The sequence below is a fragment of the Dendropsophus ebraccatus genome, chromosome 3, assembly GCF_027789765.1.
Source record: "Dendropsophus ebraccatus isolate aDenEbr1 chromosome 3, aDenEbr1.pat, whole genome shotgun sequence".
Taxonomy (NCBI): Eukaryota; Metazoa; Chordata; class Amphibia; order Anura; family Hylidae; genus Dendropsophus; species Dendropsophus ebraccatus.
In genome coordinates, this window is record NC_091456.1 from 85,673,212 (window position 1) to 85,692,894 (window position 19,683).

At 47.1% G+C, this 19,683-nt stretch overlaps 1 protein-coding gene across 1 annotated transcript in view; it reads right to left on the reverse strand.

The window, feature by feature from the left end:
* CORO2A (coronin 2A) overlaps window positions 1-18,343 on the reverse strand; it is a 109,062-nt gene extending 90,719 nt beyond the window's left edge. The window contains exon 1 of the mRNA XM_069962130.1: window positions 17,965-18,343. The gene's annotated coding sequence lies outside the window, so the exon portion shown is untranslated. The remainder of the gene's footprint in view (window positions 1-17,964) is intronic.
* Between the last annotated feature and the right edge of the window lie 1,340 nt (window positions 18,344-19,683).

Sequence of the window (19,683 nt, forward strand, 5' to 3'; positions counted from 1 at the left end):
GCATTTCTTTTATTTGGGGGGACTGTGTTTTTACGCCATTCGCCCTGGGGTAAAACTGACTTGTTATGCATGTTCCTCAAGTCTTTACTATTAAAACGATATATAACATGTATAACTTATATTGTATCTGATGGCCTGCAAAAAATTCAAACCATTGTTTACAAATATACGTCCCTTAGGGTACAAACCCACACACCGTATACACAGCAGATACGCAACAAATACGCAGCAAATACGCAGCAGATTTGTTGGTACAGATTTGATGCTGTGTTCAGTTATTTAGATATAATCTGCTGCGTTTTTGCTGCGTATTTGCTGCGTGTTTGCTGCGTATTTGCTGCGTATCGCAGCAGTAAATACGCTGCTTATACGGTGTGTGGGTTTATACCCTTAAAATTGTTCTATTCCCAGGCTTATAGCGGTTTTATCCTTTGGTCTATGGGGCTGTGTGAGGTGTAATTTTTTGCGCCATGATGTTTACTTTCTATTGATACCTAGATTGCGCATATACGACTTTTTGATCACTTTTTATTACATTTTTTCTGGATTTGATGCGACCAAAAATGCGCAATTTTGCACTTTGGGATTTTTTTGCGCTGACGCAGTTTACCGTACGAGATCAGGAATGTGATTAATTAATAGTTCAGGCGATTACGCACGCGCCGATAGCAAACATGTTTATTTATTTGTTTATTTATTTACTTTTATTTATAACCTGGGAAAAGGGGGGTGATTCTGACTTTTATTAGGGGAGGAGGATTTTTACTTATAACAATACTTTTTTTTTACTTTTACACTTATACTAAAAGCCCCCCTAGGGGACTTCTAGTATAAGTGCTTTGATCTCTCATAGAGATCTCTGCAACATAGATATGCTGCAGAGATCCATGAGATAGGCACTCGTTTACTTCCGGCTGCTGCAGCCGGAAGTAAACGAGTGCCGAGCCAGGGACGGCGCCATCTTGGAGCGGTCCCCGGCCGGCTTCAGAAACGGAGATCGCTCCTCCGGGACAGAGATCTTTGCCACTAGACACCAGGGATAAGCTGAATCCGGTAATCGGATGCAGCTGTCATGTTTGACAGCTGCATCTGATTACTGTATTAGCGGGCACGGCGATCGGACCGTGGCCGCTAATACCGGCGGTCCCGGGCTACAAGCGGCACCCGGGACCCCCGCGGTTCAGAGCGGGGTCGCCGCGCGGCCCCGCTCTGAACGCCCGCACCCGCGCGAGGACGTACAGTTACGTCCTCGTGCAGGAAAGGGTTAAATGACTGCATGTAAAGAAGCAGTAAAAGCAGTTCAGTACTGTGCCACTAGCTAGATACTACTTAACTGCATTAACAAATTTCCGACATGTTCAATATGATTTCCATGCAGGTACAGCCCGTAATAGTCCATTACATAGAAAAATGATGAAGCAAATTAAAGGAGAAGTCCGGCAGATTATAAAATCCGTCAGCCGGCAGGGGAAGGGGGGAAATTGATTACAAGTACTAACTTACCTCCCCCTGTGCCCACAGTTATCCGATTGGACCCCCGTTGGGCTCCAGGACCTCTGGAGCTGACATATAACGACCCAGCTGAGCAGCCAGTCCATCAGCCGGGACAGGCCATTACTAAGACAAAGTTGTGACATCATCACATTTGGGGGGGGGGCACAGCTCACCGCAGGCACGGGGAGAAGTAAGTTAGTACTTGTAATCAATTTCCCCCCTGCCGGATTTTATAATCCTCTGCACATCTCCTTCAAAATAGCCAACATTTAATTTCCAAGAGTGTGCCCCATAGAAAGGGTTATCTGCTTCAGAACAGCTCTATGTATGAATGAGGAAGAGCTGCAATACCAGGCACAGGCACTATAAAATGTTTGGAGCTGTTTTGAACAATAGAGGAGATGTCTCACTCGCTGAAGCACTAAAGCGTGCTTTTCAGATAGCCTCTAAAATAGATCATCAATATCAAAGTCCTGGATAACCACTTTAAGGTGCATTAGATATAAAGCCGAATTGATCTGTCTAAGTTTCCACCCACCCATTACATGTTTTGACATTAGCATGCATGAATATATTGATCATAAACCACACAAGATATTGTAACGCCTGGAGTAGTGGATCCACTGGACCGTCACCAGCGATGGCACTAACCTCACCAGGGAGCGGAGTCTAAGGGGCCGCTGGTTTTCACCAGAGCCCGCCGCAAGGCAGGATGGACTTGCTGCGGCAGGCGACCCCCAGGTCGCTACCCCTGGCTTGGTTGCTAGTGACGGCAGGCGAGGCGTGGCAGGAGCAGTAGGCAGGAGATAGTGCCGGCAGAGGACTGTAGACGTGACCGCAGGTGGCGGACAGGACTCAGGAACAATGGGAAGGCAGCGGGCAAGGACTAGGGACAAGGACTGAAGACAGGAACAAGGGACAAGGACTAAGGTCAGGAACAACAGGGAGCTGGGCCAAATGCTATGGGAAGCAAGTAGAGGCTCCAACCCCTGGAAGGGGGCAGAGCAGGAACTTATAGGGGAGTGATAGACACATGGACCAATTAGGAGCGCACTGCCCTTTTAACTCTGAGACAGCCAGCGCGCGCGCGCCCTAGGAGGCGGGGACGCGCGCGCCGGCCGGCACTGCGGGTAACGGGAGCGGGGCAAGGTAAGGCGCCCCCAGGGGCCGAACTAGTGGCAGCGCCGGGTCCCTGTTCATGGACCCCGGCAGCTGCATGGAGAGGTCGCGGCGGCGGTCCGGAGCACGAAACGCCGCCGCGGCCGTGACAGTACCCCCCCCTTTGGCCCTCCCCTCTTTCTTGCCTGCAGATGGAGGCAAATCAGTGATGAAGTCCATCCCTATGTGGCGAGGGGATGTGGATTTGCGGCTGAAACCCTTCTGCAAGTTCTCCCGGATATAGGGGGACATGGCCTCAGTCTCGGATACGGAGAGAGGGTACATCCGACCTCGTGGAGAAGAAGTACCAGGAAGGAGGTCTATGGGATAATCGTACGCCCGGTGAGATGGTAGAGAGTCCGCCTCCTCGGCAGAGAAGGCATCAGCCAAGTCTTGGTCTTCCGCCGGTAGGCCGGATAGAGGCTTGGCGGGGTCAGGTGACGACATAGAGTACTTGGTCTGAGGTGACTTGAGACACTGGTTGGAACAGTCCTGACCCCAACTGAGAATCTCCCCGGTTCTCCAGTCCAGCTTAGGGGCATGTAATTGCAGCCAAGGGAGTCCCAGGAGGATGGCGGGAGAAGAATGGGGCAGGACGTAGAAGGATATCTTTTCCTGATGTAAAGGATCCACCTGGAGGACTAGAGGTGCGGTCTGGTAGTACACATGGTCGGTAAGAATCTCGCCCGTGACCGAGGAGATAGTCAGGGGCCTGGCTAGGGTCACAGGTAGCCGCCATCTTTGGACCAATGTTGCCGCAATAAAACTGCCTGCTGACCCAGAATCGAGAAAGGCAGAAGTCTGGTGAGTTTGTCCTGAGGGTGTCTGGATGGAGACTGGCACAGACAACTTTGGAGAGGTGGCATTCACACTTAGGGAGACCTCTCCCACCGGACCTAGGTGCTGGCGTTTCCCGGACGCTTGAGGACATCTCAGCCGAAAGTGATCCGAACCACCGCAGTAGAGGCAGAGATTCAGCTCCAGACGACGAATTCTTTCATCAGGCATAAGGTGAGCCCGTTCCACCTGCATAGGAATCTCAGGAGTCGACTGGGACACCGGAACATCAGGATTCTGGAAGACCGGCGCCAGCTGGTGATGGCGACGGGACAGGCTTAGTCGCCGTTCATGCCAGACCTCCTCCTCTCTCTCAGAAAAACGAGTATCGACCCTGGTGGCCAGTAGGATGAGTTTGTTCAGGGAGGTAGGTAGGTCTCGGGCGGAAAGCACGTCTCTCACCCGACTGGACAGGCCCTTCTTGAAGGTGGCTATTAGAGCGGCCTCATTCCAGTCCAATTCTGCCGCCAGGGTGCGGAACTGGATGGCGTAGTCACCAACAGAGGAGCTCCCTTGAGAGAGGTTGAGGAGAGCAGTTTCAGCTGAAGAGGCACGGGCAGGTTCCTCAAAGACGGAGCGAAACTCGACTAGGAAGGTTCGGAGATTGGCAGCAACAGGATCATCTCGGTCCCACAGCGGCGTGGCCCAGGCCAGAGCTCTTCCCTCCAATAGGCTGATGATGAAAGCCACTTTAGAGCACTCGGTGGGAAACTGACTACTTAAAAGTTCAATATGCATGGTGCACTGAATCAGGAATCTTCTGCACAACTTGGAGTCACCAGAGTATTTGCTTGGGAGAGCCAGTCGAAGTGTAGAAAAAGCAGCAGGAGGTGGTGTGCGCTGGGCTGTAGTATGCTGCTGTAAGGCGGCAGTGAGTTGCTGGATCTGCTGCAACTGTTGCTGGATTTGTTGCGCCTGTTGGGCGACCACTCGGGCTACGTCACGGATATCAGGCACCTCGCCGGGATCCATGGTTGGAGCCTACAGTAACGCCTGGAGTAGTGGATCCACTGGACCGTCACTAGCGATGGCACTAACCTCACCAGGGAGCAGAGTCTAAGGGGCCGCTGGTCTTCACCAGAGCCCGCCGCAAGGCGGGATGGACTTGCTGCGGCAGGCGACCCCCAGGTCGCTACCCCTGGCTTGGTTGCTAGTGACGGCAGGCGAGGCGTGGCAGTAGCAGTAGGCAGGAAATAGTGCCGGCAGAGGACTGTAGATGTGACCGCAGGTGGCGGACAGGACTCAGGAACAATGGGAAGGCAGCGGGCAAGGACTAGGGACAAGGACTGAAGACAGGAACAAGGGACAAGGACTAAGGTCAGGAACAACAGGGAGCTGGGCCAAATGCTATGGGAAGCAAGTAGAGGCTCTAACCCCTGGAAGGGGGCAGAGCAGGAACTTATAGGGGAGTGATAGACACATGGACCAATTAGGAGCGCACTGCCCCTTTAACTCTGAGACAGCCGGCGCACGCGCGCCCTAGGAGGCGGGGACGCGCGCGCCGCCCGGCACAGCGGGTGACGGGAGCGGGGCGAGGTAAGGCGCCCCCAGGGGCCGAACTAGTGGCAGCGCCGGGTCCCTGTACATGGACCCCGGCAGCTGCATGGAGAGGTTGCGGCGGCGGTCCGGAGCACGGGACGCCGCCGCGGCCATGACAGATATTTTTCCTATATCTATCTATGCCTAAATATTTCATCAAGGTCCAAACTATTCAGTTGGGCTGAGTTTATGACTTTATCCTCAGCAAGAGATGAAAATGATTCTGTGAGTAAAGCACCTATTACACGGCTGATCGTTGTGTTCTATTACACAGAACGATTATCTTGTGTAATTTACAATATTTTCTGGAGTAACCCGCTGGGGAGGTAGATGTTAGCGGTACCTGGGCTGCCACTGTCAGATGTTATGGTCACGGTATTGGCACGAGGGTGCAGGGCTAGACCACGGGAACTTGAGCAAGCGGGACCCCAGGACAATTCTTTGTTGCCCTTAGTCAAGGCACCAATAACTAGACCAATGCCAGGGTTCAGAAACAACGGGAGTTGTGCGTTTATTAACACAGTAGTTGTCAATAGCAACAGTTTCTCTGGATGCAACCAGTGATAGACAGACTTGAGTACAACTGAGAAGATGGGTGATGTTGCAACAGGCCGTAGTGTGATAGTGTCACTTTGGGCGAGAGAAATCTTAACGGAGGATGAGGGTAGTAGTTCCCTGAGAATGATGCTGGGTGGACTGATACTGAACAGAATACTTGCTGTTGAGGATGAGAAGAAGATAGCGACTGGAGAATGGCACCCAGATCTTGAATAGAAGAAGGAATCTTGAGGATGAGAATGGTCAGGACTGGACCGGAGTATGTCTCTGAGGTAGTTGAGAGGATCACACTAAGTTGCAGCAGCAGCAGAGAACACGTCCTTCCCTCTTGAAGGTAGAGGGAGAACAACCAACTAGAAGGGGAGTGACTAACTGACCCCAGCCAAAAGCTCGACGGCTATTGGGGTTACTATGGCAGCCGGGGAAAGTCACGTGACACTAGGCCGTTTGCATCATCACACCATGTGACATGGAAACACATACAAATGAATATACATAGGAGAATAAGAAGAATAGCAAACTTGAACACTGGGGGGGGGGGGGCAACATAAGCTAAGCTCTTTGCAGTGGCCATAAACCCTTTCCAGTACTATAATATATAGAACCTTTCCTGTACTTTCCTACACTGCATTTCCAGCGGAAAAAAAGTTGGCTTAACATTTCTTATTTTCACAAGAAACAGGGACATACACAACCCAAAATTTGTTACGCAATTTCTCCCAAGTCCAGCAGTTCCCCATATGTGGTCATAAATTGCTGTCTGAGCACACAGCAGGGTTCAGAAGGGCAGGAGCGTAATTTTGCATCTTTAATTTAACAATTTTTTTTGCACCAGGTACATTTGCAGAGCATCCGATGGTAACAGTACAGTGGAAACACCAAAACTATAGCCCTCAAATAATTCACCTAGGAGTGTAATGAGCATTTGGACCCCATAGGTACAGTATTAGGTGTCAGGAACTGGCCAGAGCAAGAGAGGTTTTCTATGAGGATTTAAACCCTGCTTTAGACCAGTGATTCTCAATTTCAGTCCTCATAGACCACCAACAAGTCATGTTAAGGGGATATCCCATACAAAGAACACCTGTCATCATACCTGATGAGTATAATTCTATCACCTGTAAAATACTAAGGAAATCCTTAAAACATGACCCGTTGGTGGCCATGAGGACTGGAACTGAGAAGTACTGCTTTTCAATCCAGACACAGACACAGAAATAGCAGCAGGGAACACTGTGTTGGATTGTAAAGAGCTCCACAACTACCTCCAAGGTCTGCGGCAGCGGATGAGTATTAGGCTAGGTTTACATCAAAATTTTGCAATCCGTCTTACTGTATCCATTTTGCAAAATGTACAGAAAAACGTGGTGATCCATATTTTTCTCTACGTTTCAAAATGTAAAAAAAGAAAAAGGGATCCGTTTTGATCCTTTTTTGGTTATAATGTAAGTTAATGGAAAGCTAATCAAAACGGATGGCATACAACAGCATCCAATTTTACCATCTGTTTTTGCATCTGTTTTTTGCCAAAATGCCTATGGTCTGCAGAAACATGCCGTGTACAGGGCATTTTTAATTAAAATAAGTGTTTGCCCCACTGGCTCTGTGATATGTACACACTTCTATGAAGTCACAGCACCAGCACCTTGTACACCTGTGCACCACATTTTACAATGCAGTTTGCTGGTACTTAACTAGTTAACTTGCACAAGAATGGAAAGCATTAAACAAGTTGAAGGCTGTGTCCTATCCGATTACATTGTGGCCTTCCAGCTGTAGCGCATCATTTAGGAAATCAAACAAAAGACAGAGTTTTAACTTTCACCTGTCAGGCAACATGTCATACTCTGTTACACCTCAGCATCCATGTACTCTAAAGCAACCTACATATATGCTTACAAGACTTACCATTGTGCTTTCTTCTCTAGAAGTAAATTAGTTAGAAAGCCATACACCTCTCTATTACCACAAGTAACTGTGAGAACATAACATTCTTATGGTACTTTTACATGGTGCTATAATTCGCCCGATCGCACGATTAACGATTTTGAATGAACGATGGTTTTCTTATAACGATCAGCGTTTAGACGGAACGATACATCGTACGGAAAATTCGCTATGCGATCGTTTAAGCCCATCTCACACATAGGGGAAATTGTTGAAAGAATGTTTACACTGAACAATCTGCAAATTTTTTGCGAACGATCAACGATGATTTGTGAACATGTTGAAACGATTTTTTGCTCGTCGTTTGATCGTTCGCTGCGTTTACACGTACGATTATCGTTCGAATTTGACCGTTATCGTGCAAAAACGAACGATCAGTCGTCCCGTGTAAATGTACCATTACACACATGCTTGTTTTCATTCGCATTTAGACAGCTGTCATTCGGAGGCAAAAATACACAGGCAGTTATTAAAAAAGGGTGCACTTCACCTCAAAATAAGACGGTCGTACTAAAATATGGACAAAAACCATCGTGTGAGCTTAGTATTAACATTAAGCCTTTTTGTGCAGTGCACTGGTCCATTCACATGTACAGTGTTTTCTCATGTTTTTGATGCTACATTGTTTTAAAGCTGAAAATAATTTTGGCTTTAGCCCTCATTTACACATCCGCAAAATTTTCCGTAATTGCAGATCTGCAGCTGGGAACCCCCTGTTGGATTTCCACTTAACCCCTGCCACCTGCACACAGAAGCAGAGATCCTCCAGCAGCAGCCAGGCCCTGAGGAGGGACTGGGGCCACTAGGGGCTGAGCGAGGAGCAGGAGAGTGAGCCCAGAGAAAGAGTGCCTTTAGCGATAAGCGGTTATGAACCCGCCAAAGTGCCCTGCCCACACCATGCCTACCTGTACTGGGCCCTGCTACTACTATTCCCATCAGCCACTATACCTCTACTACTACCACACCCCTATTCTACAACTACTGCACCCCTCCACAATACTGCTGCTACTAGTACATCCCTAATCTACAATACTGCTACTAGTACACCCCTTGTCCAATACTGTTGCTACTACTACACCCCACATGTACAATACTGCATCATCTACAAAACTGCAGCTATTACTACCAGGGCTGAGGAGTTGGTAAGCCGCAGCTCCGACTCCAACTCCAACTTCGAATCCTGAATTTTATCAGGACCGACTCCAACTCCGACTCCTGAATTTTATCGACTCCTGCTCCTTCTTAAATGGCCAGTCATATACCAGGGGAGTTATTTATCACACTGGCTCAGCAGCTTCCCCCTAATGTCCTACATGATCCTGGGGTGACATCTGAGTGAATAAGGGTACAAACACACACGGCATATACGCTGCGTATTTACTGCTGCGAAACGCAGCAGATACGCAGCAGATTAGATCTAAATAACTGAACACAGCATCAAATCTGCTGCGTATCTGCTGCATATCTGCTGCGTATCTGCTGTGTGTGTTTGTACCCTTAAGGAATACTGTATATATAAAGCAGCTTCTCCTGTGTGTGCAGTGGATGCAGTGAGTCTCCAGCCTTCATGTCCTGAACTACTCACAACTAGACTAGATGGAGCAGGTGATCTTTTCCTGCTGACAGTCGTCTATGTTTCTAACTAAATATTCACCATACTTAAAGAAACACTGCTAACAATGCCAGATACCTGTAATATAGAGGTCAGCCATAGTGATATACAGGGGGTCACAAATAGTGATATAGAGAGGGGTCACACATAGTGATATAGAGAGGGGTCACACATAGTGATATAGAAGGTCACTGAGGGGGCACGTAATAGCATGCACTCACTCACACACACACACACACACACACACATACAGCCTGCTGCAGCCATAGCACACACACACACAGCTTGCTGCAGCCATAGCGCACACCACACACACACACACACACACACACACTCGGCTTGCTGCAGCCATAGCACACATACACACAGCCTGCTGCAGCCATAGTGCACACACACACAGCTTGCTGCAGCCATAGCACACATACACACATCCTGCTGCAGCTACACTACTTATGTCTTCTCCTTCTCCTCTATATTACACAGGATATCTTCATATTACACTGCTGCTCATATACAGTCATCCAGCATCCAGGAAGAGAACAGCACAGATCTCCCCCCACACAATGGACTCTTCCAGCTCAGAAACAAACTGCCAAATAGTGACCGATAACTTTTCCAGGACACCCCTTATGTAATAGGGCCAGTGTCCTACTAGAATGTTGCTCATAATATATATTCATGAGCAAAACTTGTAAAATTCATATAAAAATTTAATTCTACATTTTTTTAAGATTTTTTTAAAGCTGGAGTCGGAGTCGGTACATTTCTTTCCGACTCCAACTCCGACTCCAGCCAAAACTAGCTCCGACTCCGACTCCAGCCAAAACTAGCTCCGACTCCGACTGCAGCCAAAACTAGCTCCGACTCCACAGCCCTGATTACTACACCCATCCTCTAGTACTACACCCCTCATCTGCAATACTTCTGTTACTACTGCACTCCCTCATTTACAATACTGCTGCTGTTACTACTACACCCATCATCTACTACTACTGCACCCCTCATCTGCAATACTGCTACTACTACTACACCACTCATCTGCAAAACTGCTGCTGCTACTACTACAGCCATCATCTACTAGCATGATACCCCTCATCTACAATACTGCTCCCTCTACTACACCTATCATCTACTACTACTACTACTACTACAGCCCTCATCTGCAATACTGCTGCTACTACTATACTCACTAAAATATTGCTGCAACTGCTACACCCCTCATCTGCAATACTGCTGCTACCACTACACCCCTCACCATCAATACTGCTGCTGCTGCTACTAAACTCCTCATCTGCAATACTGCTGCTGCTACTACTATTACACCCCTCATCTATTATACCTCTACCTACATGAGTGGACAGAGAGGGCCCAACAACGATATGGGGGCACAGAGGGGGCTTGTCTACTCTATGGGGGAAAAAGAGAGGGTTTTGTTTACTATATGGGGGTACAGAACAACCTGAATACTATTTGAAGGCACAAATTGGTCATAACTGCTTATATGGGGGCACTGTCAAGGTCCTATTACACAAAGTTACTATCGATTGTATTTGTCCGATTATCGGCCATTAATCGACTAATTAATAATCGATTTGTGTAGTAAAAGGCACAATGTCAGCTTATCGTTGTCTTTTAACTTCTTTCAACATATTAAAGGCGAAAGACAACGGTAGGAACGATCTGCTGCTGTCGCTCTGTGTAATAGTAGCGCTGGCAGCAGACAGTTGCTATCTTCTATGGGCTGCCCTCCGCACTTACCCACTCAATGTCGGCACATGCAATAACACCGGCAGCGAGCGGGGAATGAGAAGCAAGTAAGCTCTGACCTGGCAGGTCGGCGCTCGCTTACTCCCTCTGATCGCCCCTTGTAATAGGGGCTTTACTGTGTGAATCAATATAATTTCTGTCTCAAACACCATATCTAAAAAAGTTGTTTATTAAGCAAAGATTTAAATCGAGAATTGTCCATAATGTTTAAGATTTTATTTTTTGGCCATATCGCCCAGCCCTAGTTCCTGCAAACAACAAAAAGATTGCTATTCAAAAAGAAGAGCCCAAATATAATGTGACAGAAGAACTAAGTACAGCAGGTACCAGAAACTCTGAACAGATCAGGCTAGGCTGAACAAGACAGAGGCGGACATTTACCAAAGTTACGGCAGGGGCGTACGCCAGGGAGAAGGCGCAGATTCGCCCCTTCTCCCTGGCGTACGCCTGCCATATCCCCTGCTCTTTCGATGGGCTGGGAGGGGGCTCCCTGGGCGCAGGGTCAGGCACATGGCCAGCCGCCATCTGGACGGGGAAAAGGGGACGGGGCCTAATTTAAGATAAATCCTCCCTAGACTTTCTAAACTACTCCTGGACTTCGGGTAAGGGCCCTTTTACACGGAAAGATTATCTGACAGATTATCTGCCAAAGATTTGAAGCCAAAGCCAGGAATGGACTATAAACAGAGATCAGGTAATAAAGGAAAGCCTGAGATTTCTCCTCTTTTCAAATCCATTCCTGGTTTTGGCTTCAAATCTTTGGCAGATAATCTGGCAGATAATCTTTACGTGTAAAAGGGCCCTAAGGGGTTTTACGCGGTCTGATTATCTGCAGCTAAGAACCCTGACTGGCAATTTTTGGCTTGTGTAAGGGAGTACCACATGTTCAATGCATGGTCCGTAAATACAGGCAATGTGCTATGAAATGGAGTTCGGAATTCCCATAATCACCATTGATTATACTATTATACTATACTAATATACCGACATCTGGTGAGGCCAATTGCAACATATTTAAATGGCAGCACAAACAATAATCTTGCCTTCTCAATGAGCGCATATTTCACTGATGGATGCTTGCTTGCAATCTTGCATTACCCCATATCAGGCCTTATGGAAGGATCTCAAGGCCTCATTCACACATTCAGTAATCTTTTAGGGAAGTATATGATGTCCGCAATCGCCGTCCCCAGTACAGTACATGGGGGGAGCACACAAAGCTAATAATTTATCTTACAGGCTTAAAACTGCCCCATACAATGCTTCCATTACATAGGGCAGTTCAATAATAGACGTTATGTCAGATGTGAATGATTACTAGAAAGCAGTTTTACAGCTTCAGAACAAGGGATAAGTGTGTACAAGGCCTTGTCTGACATCTTTACTGCAGGATAAAAATAAATCTGGGACAGCACTTTAGTGAAGAAATGCAAGATCCACTGATCAATAGTTGCATCTCCAGGCACAAGACATTGTACACATCTTAAGCTGTGTGTTCAGGGTGTTGTCAAACTAAAGTCATTGTCTCATGTATTTAGATCTTGATAGGACTGTCCCCAGAATGTAATCTGTATAAGCCACGTCAAATAGATGTCTGAAGAAGGGAGCCATTCTAGTTTATTTATAGAGACAGGAAGAACCGACACACAGATCCAGCAATACAAAGATACATTTTATTGTATAATTAGTAGGAGCGTGAGGTGGAATAAAAATAACTCTGTTACTAATGGTGGTTTTACACGGAGCGATAATTCGCCCGATCGCACGATTAACGATTTTGAATGAACTATGTTTATTTTATAACAATCAGTGTTTAGATGGAACGATACATCATACGGAAAAATCGTTTTGCGATTGTTTAAGCCTATCTCACACATAGGTAAAATTGTTGAAAGAATGTTTACACTGAACGATCTGCGAAGTTTTTGCGAACGATCAACGATGATTTGAGAACATGTTGAAAGATCAAAATGAACGATTTCTCGCTCGTCGCTTGATCGTTTGCTGCGTTCGATTATCGTTCGAATTCGATCATTATCGTGCAAATTCGAACGATAAATCGTTCCGTGTAAAACCACCATAACTCACAAGCAGTTCACTCAAAGTTGTGTCATTCCTCAAGCTATCAGGAGGCACCTCTGTAGCAAGTGCTTTATGAGATGACGAGAACGTTCCCATCAGTGCCCTTAACTGGTGCAGGGGTAACTAAATCCCCTCAGCTGGCGCCTACAATGAAAACCTCCAGAAACCCTTTTTCCAGTAGATACAGAGAACGCCAAAACAAATAAAGATTTATCAAGCATATATTTTACCAGAGTGATATGAGAAGTCAAAGCTCAGCTGCGATTGGCTGCTATGGACAACAGAATATCTTACTATAAATCTCCCCCATGATGAATCTGGACATCTTCCATAACATTGTGCTTAGTATCTCTTCCCTATTACATAACCTATTACTTTTTGTTATAAACCGATAAACAAATACCTGGATATTTCATATATGCAGGCTTCCCGGTTGGGAATGAGCACATCTTATGCTGTGTTTACATGGAGCGATTATTCGCCCAATCGAACGATTAATTATTTCGAAGTAACAATGTGTTTTTTATAAAAATCAGTGTTTAGACGGAACAATATATCGTTTGGAAAAATCGCTATTGCGATCGTTTGAAGATCGCTTAAGCCTATGTCACACATAGGGTGAATCAGAGAAAGACTGTTTACAAGAAGCGATCTGTGAATTTTTAGCCAATGACCAACGACGATTTGAGAACATGTTGAAAGATCTGGCTTGTCGCTTGATCGTTTGCTGTGTTTACACGAGCCGATTATTGCTCAAATGCGATCGTAATCACGAAAATTTCACCGATAATCGTTCTGTATAAAAGCACCATTAAAGGTAGCCATACACCTTCAATACTTGCTGGCTAAATGACCAGTTATCTCTCCCGCCCTCCCCATGCACAGTAACAAGCATTCCTCCTGTGTTCTGTATGGGGAGGTGAGGATTAGGCCACAGCCTACCCTGGTGGAGGCTTATATCTGATAACAAAGGGGTCGGACGTGATTTTCTATAGCGCCTGACCCCATCTCCATCAACATCATCTTTTGTGGATGGTCGGGAGAGCCCCACATGCTTTAAACTGATGGCCGAACCTGATGATATTGGAGGATATGACCAACAAAAGTATAAAGTGTATGGGGCTAACATATTAATGTATATGGCCAGCTTTAGGCCCAGCTTTAGGGATCCTGTGACAAACAACAGACATTATTGGCATCTATCATGTGCTGTCAACATACCCTTAGGGTGCCTTCACACGTACCGTATCGCTGCGTTTTTAACGCTGCGTTTTTATCGCTTTTTGGTGCGTTTTTTACATGCGTGTTTTGATTTTCACATGATTTTCATGTGAAAATCAAAACTCGCATGTAAAAATCGCACCAAAAACGCAGCGATAAAAACGCAGCGTTAAAAACGCAGCGTTACGGTACGTGTGAAGCTACCCTTAAAGGTATTCTCTGGGAACCTGTTCTGATGTGTAAATGTGACTAGGTAGGGTGAGCCTTAATGAAGCATTAAAATCTCTGCAGCTGATGATGGCAAAGGTGGCAATTCTTGTTCTGAGGCCTCACCAGAAAGTGCGGCAGGCACCAATGGGAGGACAGCAAATAAATACACATACAGTAATACCTCAGTTTTCGAATGCTTTGGAACTCGAACTGCTTGGTATTCGAACGAAAATTTACCCAGAAGTAGTGTTTGGAATTCGAACTTTGCTCGGTTTTCAAACGTTTTTCCAACGTTTTTGCAAGCGTGGATGGTGGGTTGTACCTGGCGAGTTAAGCAGTGGTGAGGCTTCACATACAGTACAGTGCTGTATAAGACTGCGGGAGTGCATATACAGTGCAGTAGTAGTACAGGCAGTGCACCACCATCTCCCATACATTACAGTGCTTGGATGGGGGGGACGCTATACAGTAAAGGATAAGTGAGGAGTTGGTGACTACTGTACTATAATTGCTGGTTCTGATGAACATTTCTTATGTTTAATGTCCTGTACAGTATATAGTGCTGTTCTGTACTGTACTGCAGTGATTATACTGAGCACTTATCAGTGTAATAAATGAGTATTGTAGGTAATTATTGGTGGCTGCTGGAACCAATTAATCACATTTACATTATTTCCTATAGGAAGACACTGCTCGGTTTTCAAACTGCTTGGTTCTCAAACTGCCTTCCGGAACCAATTAAGTTCGAGAACCGAGGGACCACTGTATTTCTATTTAATTCTTTAGCCCAGCCTGGTTCTGACCCCGCTGGTCACAAGCCTATTCACACTGCAGTTCCTGTGACAATTTTTTCAGCGCAAGGCTTTCTTCACATGACCATGTGACATATATCATCTGTATATTGTCTATAATTAAGGACAGTATAAAACCTACTGATTCATATAGGGCAATGCACACAAACTTTTTGTGGCTATACAGTATATGCAGGAAGCCCTATTCACATAAAAAAAAATACTTGCACTTGCACTTATATGGCCTGCGTGGCGTCTGGACATCCTCCTCAGCCAATCAGTGCTCTGCCCGGCCACAGACCCCCATTGGCTGAATGGGACGTCCAGATGCGGTGAACCCCCAAAGCAAGCTGGAGTGTGGACCGTAATGCATGCACCGGGCCGCGGGAGGTTAAGGGGGGTGCTTTTACTCGCAGCAGGATGACAAATCTGCTGCGAGTATGTAACCTCATTGAAAGTGACACTGAAGGGATTTGCAATGGATACATTATGTGTAAACCCACCCTAAAAAGTAAAGTTGCACATTTCTGTCCTGCAACATGCTTATAGGGCCCATCATTCCTGGACATAAACACTGAAGGCACAAAATCCAAAGGTATTATCTGAAACTTAGTATAAGCCAACACAGAAGTTGATAACTAATTTAATAGAAATGTACCTAGTACTGTTTTTTGCGATTGTGGATCTGTATTTTTGTTGATCACATTAATTCTATTGGTGAGTCCATGGAGGTATTTCAGTCCGCACTAGGGCCTGTATATTTTTTTTTTTTTGCAGTATGAGTCACAGCCTTGTACACAACTGCGGATGTGTGAATGGGGACTCTGAAATACTTTGACTCTATTTTCTATCTACAATTGCGGAATTACTGACAGGTGAATAGGGTCTAACTGTGTCTCAGAGACAGCAACAGTGCATACACAAGTCAGGTTTTTGCCTGTGTGCACATTCCCTAAAAACATCTTCGGGGAAATTTATCAAACAATGTGTAAGGTAGAACTGGCTCAGATATCACCTTTTATTTTCCAAAGAGTCTGTGAGGAATGAAAAGTGTAATCTGATTGATTACTAGGGGCAACTGAGCCAGTTCTACTTTACACCAATTTGGTAAATCTGCCCCCTTGTTTGTACCATTCTCAGACTACCTAAACAAGCTATATAATAAAATACCATATCTGCGCAGTTACTATACGCCTCTGCTTTGCCTAGTTACACTACCGCATATATGGCAGATATCCCTCAGGAGTGACTGAAACCTTTGCAACACAACCTCTGTTACAGCAACACAACTGTCTAAGGCTGAGTTCACATTTACCTGGCGATCCAGCATTATCCTCCGGCCCTGTAGCAAAGTGCCGGATGGAACTTGAATGGGACAGTTCAAAGCATCCGGCACTTCAGTTGAGACATCTGATCGCTGTTTTTGCCATCAGTTTTGGCATCAGTTGTCATCAAAAGAAGGATTCCAGACCGCCTGATTTATGTAAACCCAGCCTACGATAGGTAAAGCTGCTATGTGCACACCTAGCAGTACTTCCAATGCAGTGGTACTTCCAATGTATATGCTGTACAGGATCAATATTGACCAGATGGGTGCCAAGTGCATAAGCTCTATGGGTCTATAGACCCTCATAGATCTAATGGATAACATGAATGGACAGGCATGGGCCCCAATGACTTTAATGACCCAAACATAGTCAATTATGGTCCCAAACATACATGTGTATTGACTTGGACTCAAATGCACAGCACGAGTGTTAAATAAATGTATATGTGCTTTATATAACCTGTACACCATCGATCTCCAAACTGTGGCCCTCCAGCTGTTGCAATACTACATTTCCCATCATGCCTGGACAGCCAAATCACAAGCTTTAGCAGTCTGGGCATTATAGGAATTGTGGTTTTGCAACAGCTGGAGGGCCGCAGTTTGGAGACCCATGCTGTACACAGTCACTAGCTGACTGTGTTGGGGCCATAAAGGTGAATGGGACCTGTGTCTGTCAGTCAACGTAGACACTGGCCCCCAATTTTAACAGTCTGTTTACATTTAAGTGCCACAGAAGGCAAATGGTGGTGTGAACCCTGCCATTGTGTGAACCTCTCTGTAACCCATCTAGGGTACAAGCATTGTTTTACAAACCCTAGGAAAACTCAAGGAACATTTGCAAGAATCGCTCTAATATATGAGCTAAGACCATTACTCCACTGTAGGGACTGGACACAAAAACGGATTTTCTTGCCAATATTCTGTGTATAAAAATAGTGAGACATAACCCCAGTGTAATGCACCTCATGAGGAGAGTACAGGGGTTCATACCAGTCTTATGTATAACCAAGAAGGTGACTCCATTATGCACAGCACTAACATCCCATACAGCCTTTGAACCATGAGCCGTGCCCTAGTGGTTGGCACTTTCCCAGCACTAGTTTTCATACAATTTAGGCAACAACAAAAAAGTCCCCTCAAAGTCAATGGACATGAGTGGTGTACCTCAATAAGGAGTGAGATCCCTGATCAGAGGGCTGAGGTAAGTCCCACATGATGTCACTGTAAGTGGGTGTGTGCCCCCTGCCTGTCAGCACACCTGCCCATGTGTCACCCAGCGCCAACCTGTGCTGCAGCAGGGACTCCCTGCCCCCATTCCTCACAGGACCATATGGCAGATAACAGAGAGCGCGTCCCTGCAGGCTGCAGCCCAGCCTTACCTCAGCCCGGGCCCCCAGACATGACGCAGCCCCGCTTACCTTTGCACCAGTCCTGCAGCTGTGGTCAGGTGCTGTCCCTGGTCTGGAGCCCGCTGCAGCAGTGAGCTGGGAGCAGGAGAGACAAGCCCAGCCCTCTGTCCCAATGCACACCCTGTAGCCACACAGTCACCACTGCTCCAGCCTCCTCCCTGCTGCCGCCCGGCTAGTACGGTCCCCGGGCAGATCCTGCAGGAAGCTTCTTCATTCATAAGTCATGACAAGTGCTCTGCTGTAGCCTCCCTGGCTGTGGCGGCGCCGGGAGGATGAGGTCAGAGAACTGGGGAAGATGGAGCACTCTGTTAGTGCAGGCAGCGTGACTGTGAGGGATGAGAATACAGGACACAAGGGATGGCAGGGACAGAAGATCCCGTCCTTTGTGTACAGGCGGTAATAAGAGCCTCCCCGGGGCAAACGGATTCATATTTATTAGGGGGTGTGGCCGGGCGGCAGCAGGTGCCGGGCGTGGGGCTGCCTCACAACTGCACGGTGCACTACATAGAGACTGGATGGTGGGGGGCACTACATAGAGACTGGATGGTGGAGGGCACTACATAGAGACTGTACGGTGGAGGGCACTACATAGAGACTGTACGGTGGAGGGCACTACATAGAGACTGTACGGTGGGGGGCACTACATAGAGACTGTACGGTGGAAGGCACTACATAGAGACTGGATGGTGGAGGGCACTACATAGAGACTGTACGGTGGAGGGCACTACATAGAGACTGTACGGTGGGGGGCACTACATAGAGACTGTACGGTGGAGGGCACTACATAGAGACTGGATGGTGGCGGCACTACATAGAGACTGTACGGTGGAGGGCACTACATAGAGACTGTACGGTGGCGGCACTACATAGAGACTGTACGGTGGAGGGCACTACATAGAGACTGTACGGTGGAGGGCACTACATAGAGACTGGATGGTGGAGGGCACTACATAGAGACTGGATGGTGGAGGGCACTACATAGAGACTGGATGGTGAAGGGCACTACATAGAGACTGGATGGTGGAGGGCACTACATAGAGACTGTACGGTGGAGGGCACTACATAGAGACTGTACGGTGGGGGGCACTACATAGAGACTGTACGGTGGGGGGCACTACATAGAGACTGTACGGTGGGGGGCACTACATAGAGACTGTACGGTGGGGGGCACTACATAGAGACTGTACGGTGGCGGCACTACATAGAGACTGTACGGTGGGGGGCACTACATAGAGACTGTACGGTGGAGGGCACTACATAGAGACTGTACGGTGGAGGGCACTACATAGAGACTGTACGGTGGAGGGCACTACATAGAGACTGGACGGTGGAGGGCACTACATAGAGACTGGACGGTGGAGGGCACTACATAGAGACTGGACGGTGGAGGGCACTACATAGAGACTGTACGGTGGGGGGCACTACATAGAGACTGTATGGTGGGGGGCACTACATAGAGACTGTACGGTGGAGGGTACTACATAGAGACTGTAAGGTGGAGGGCACTACATAGAGACTGTACGGTGGAGGGCACTACATAGAGAATGTACGGTGGGGGGCACTACATAGAGACTGTACGGTGGGGGGCACTACATAGAGACTGTACGGTGGAGGGCACTACATAGAGACTGTACGGTGGGGGGTACTACATAGAAACTGTACGGTGGAAGGCTTTACATAGAGACTGTACGGTGGAGGGCACTACATAGAGACTGTACGGTGGGAGCA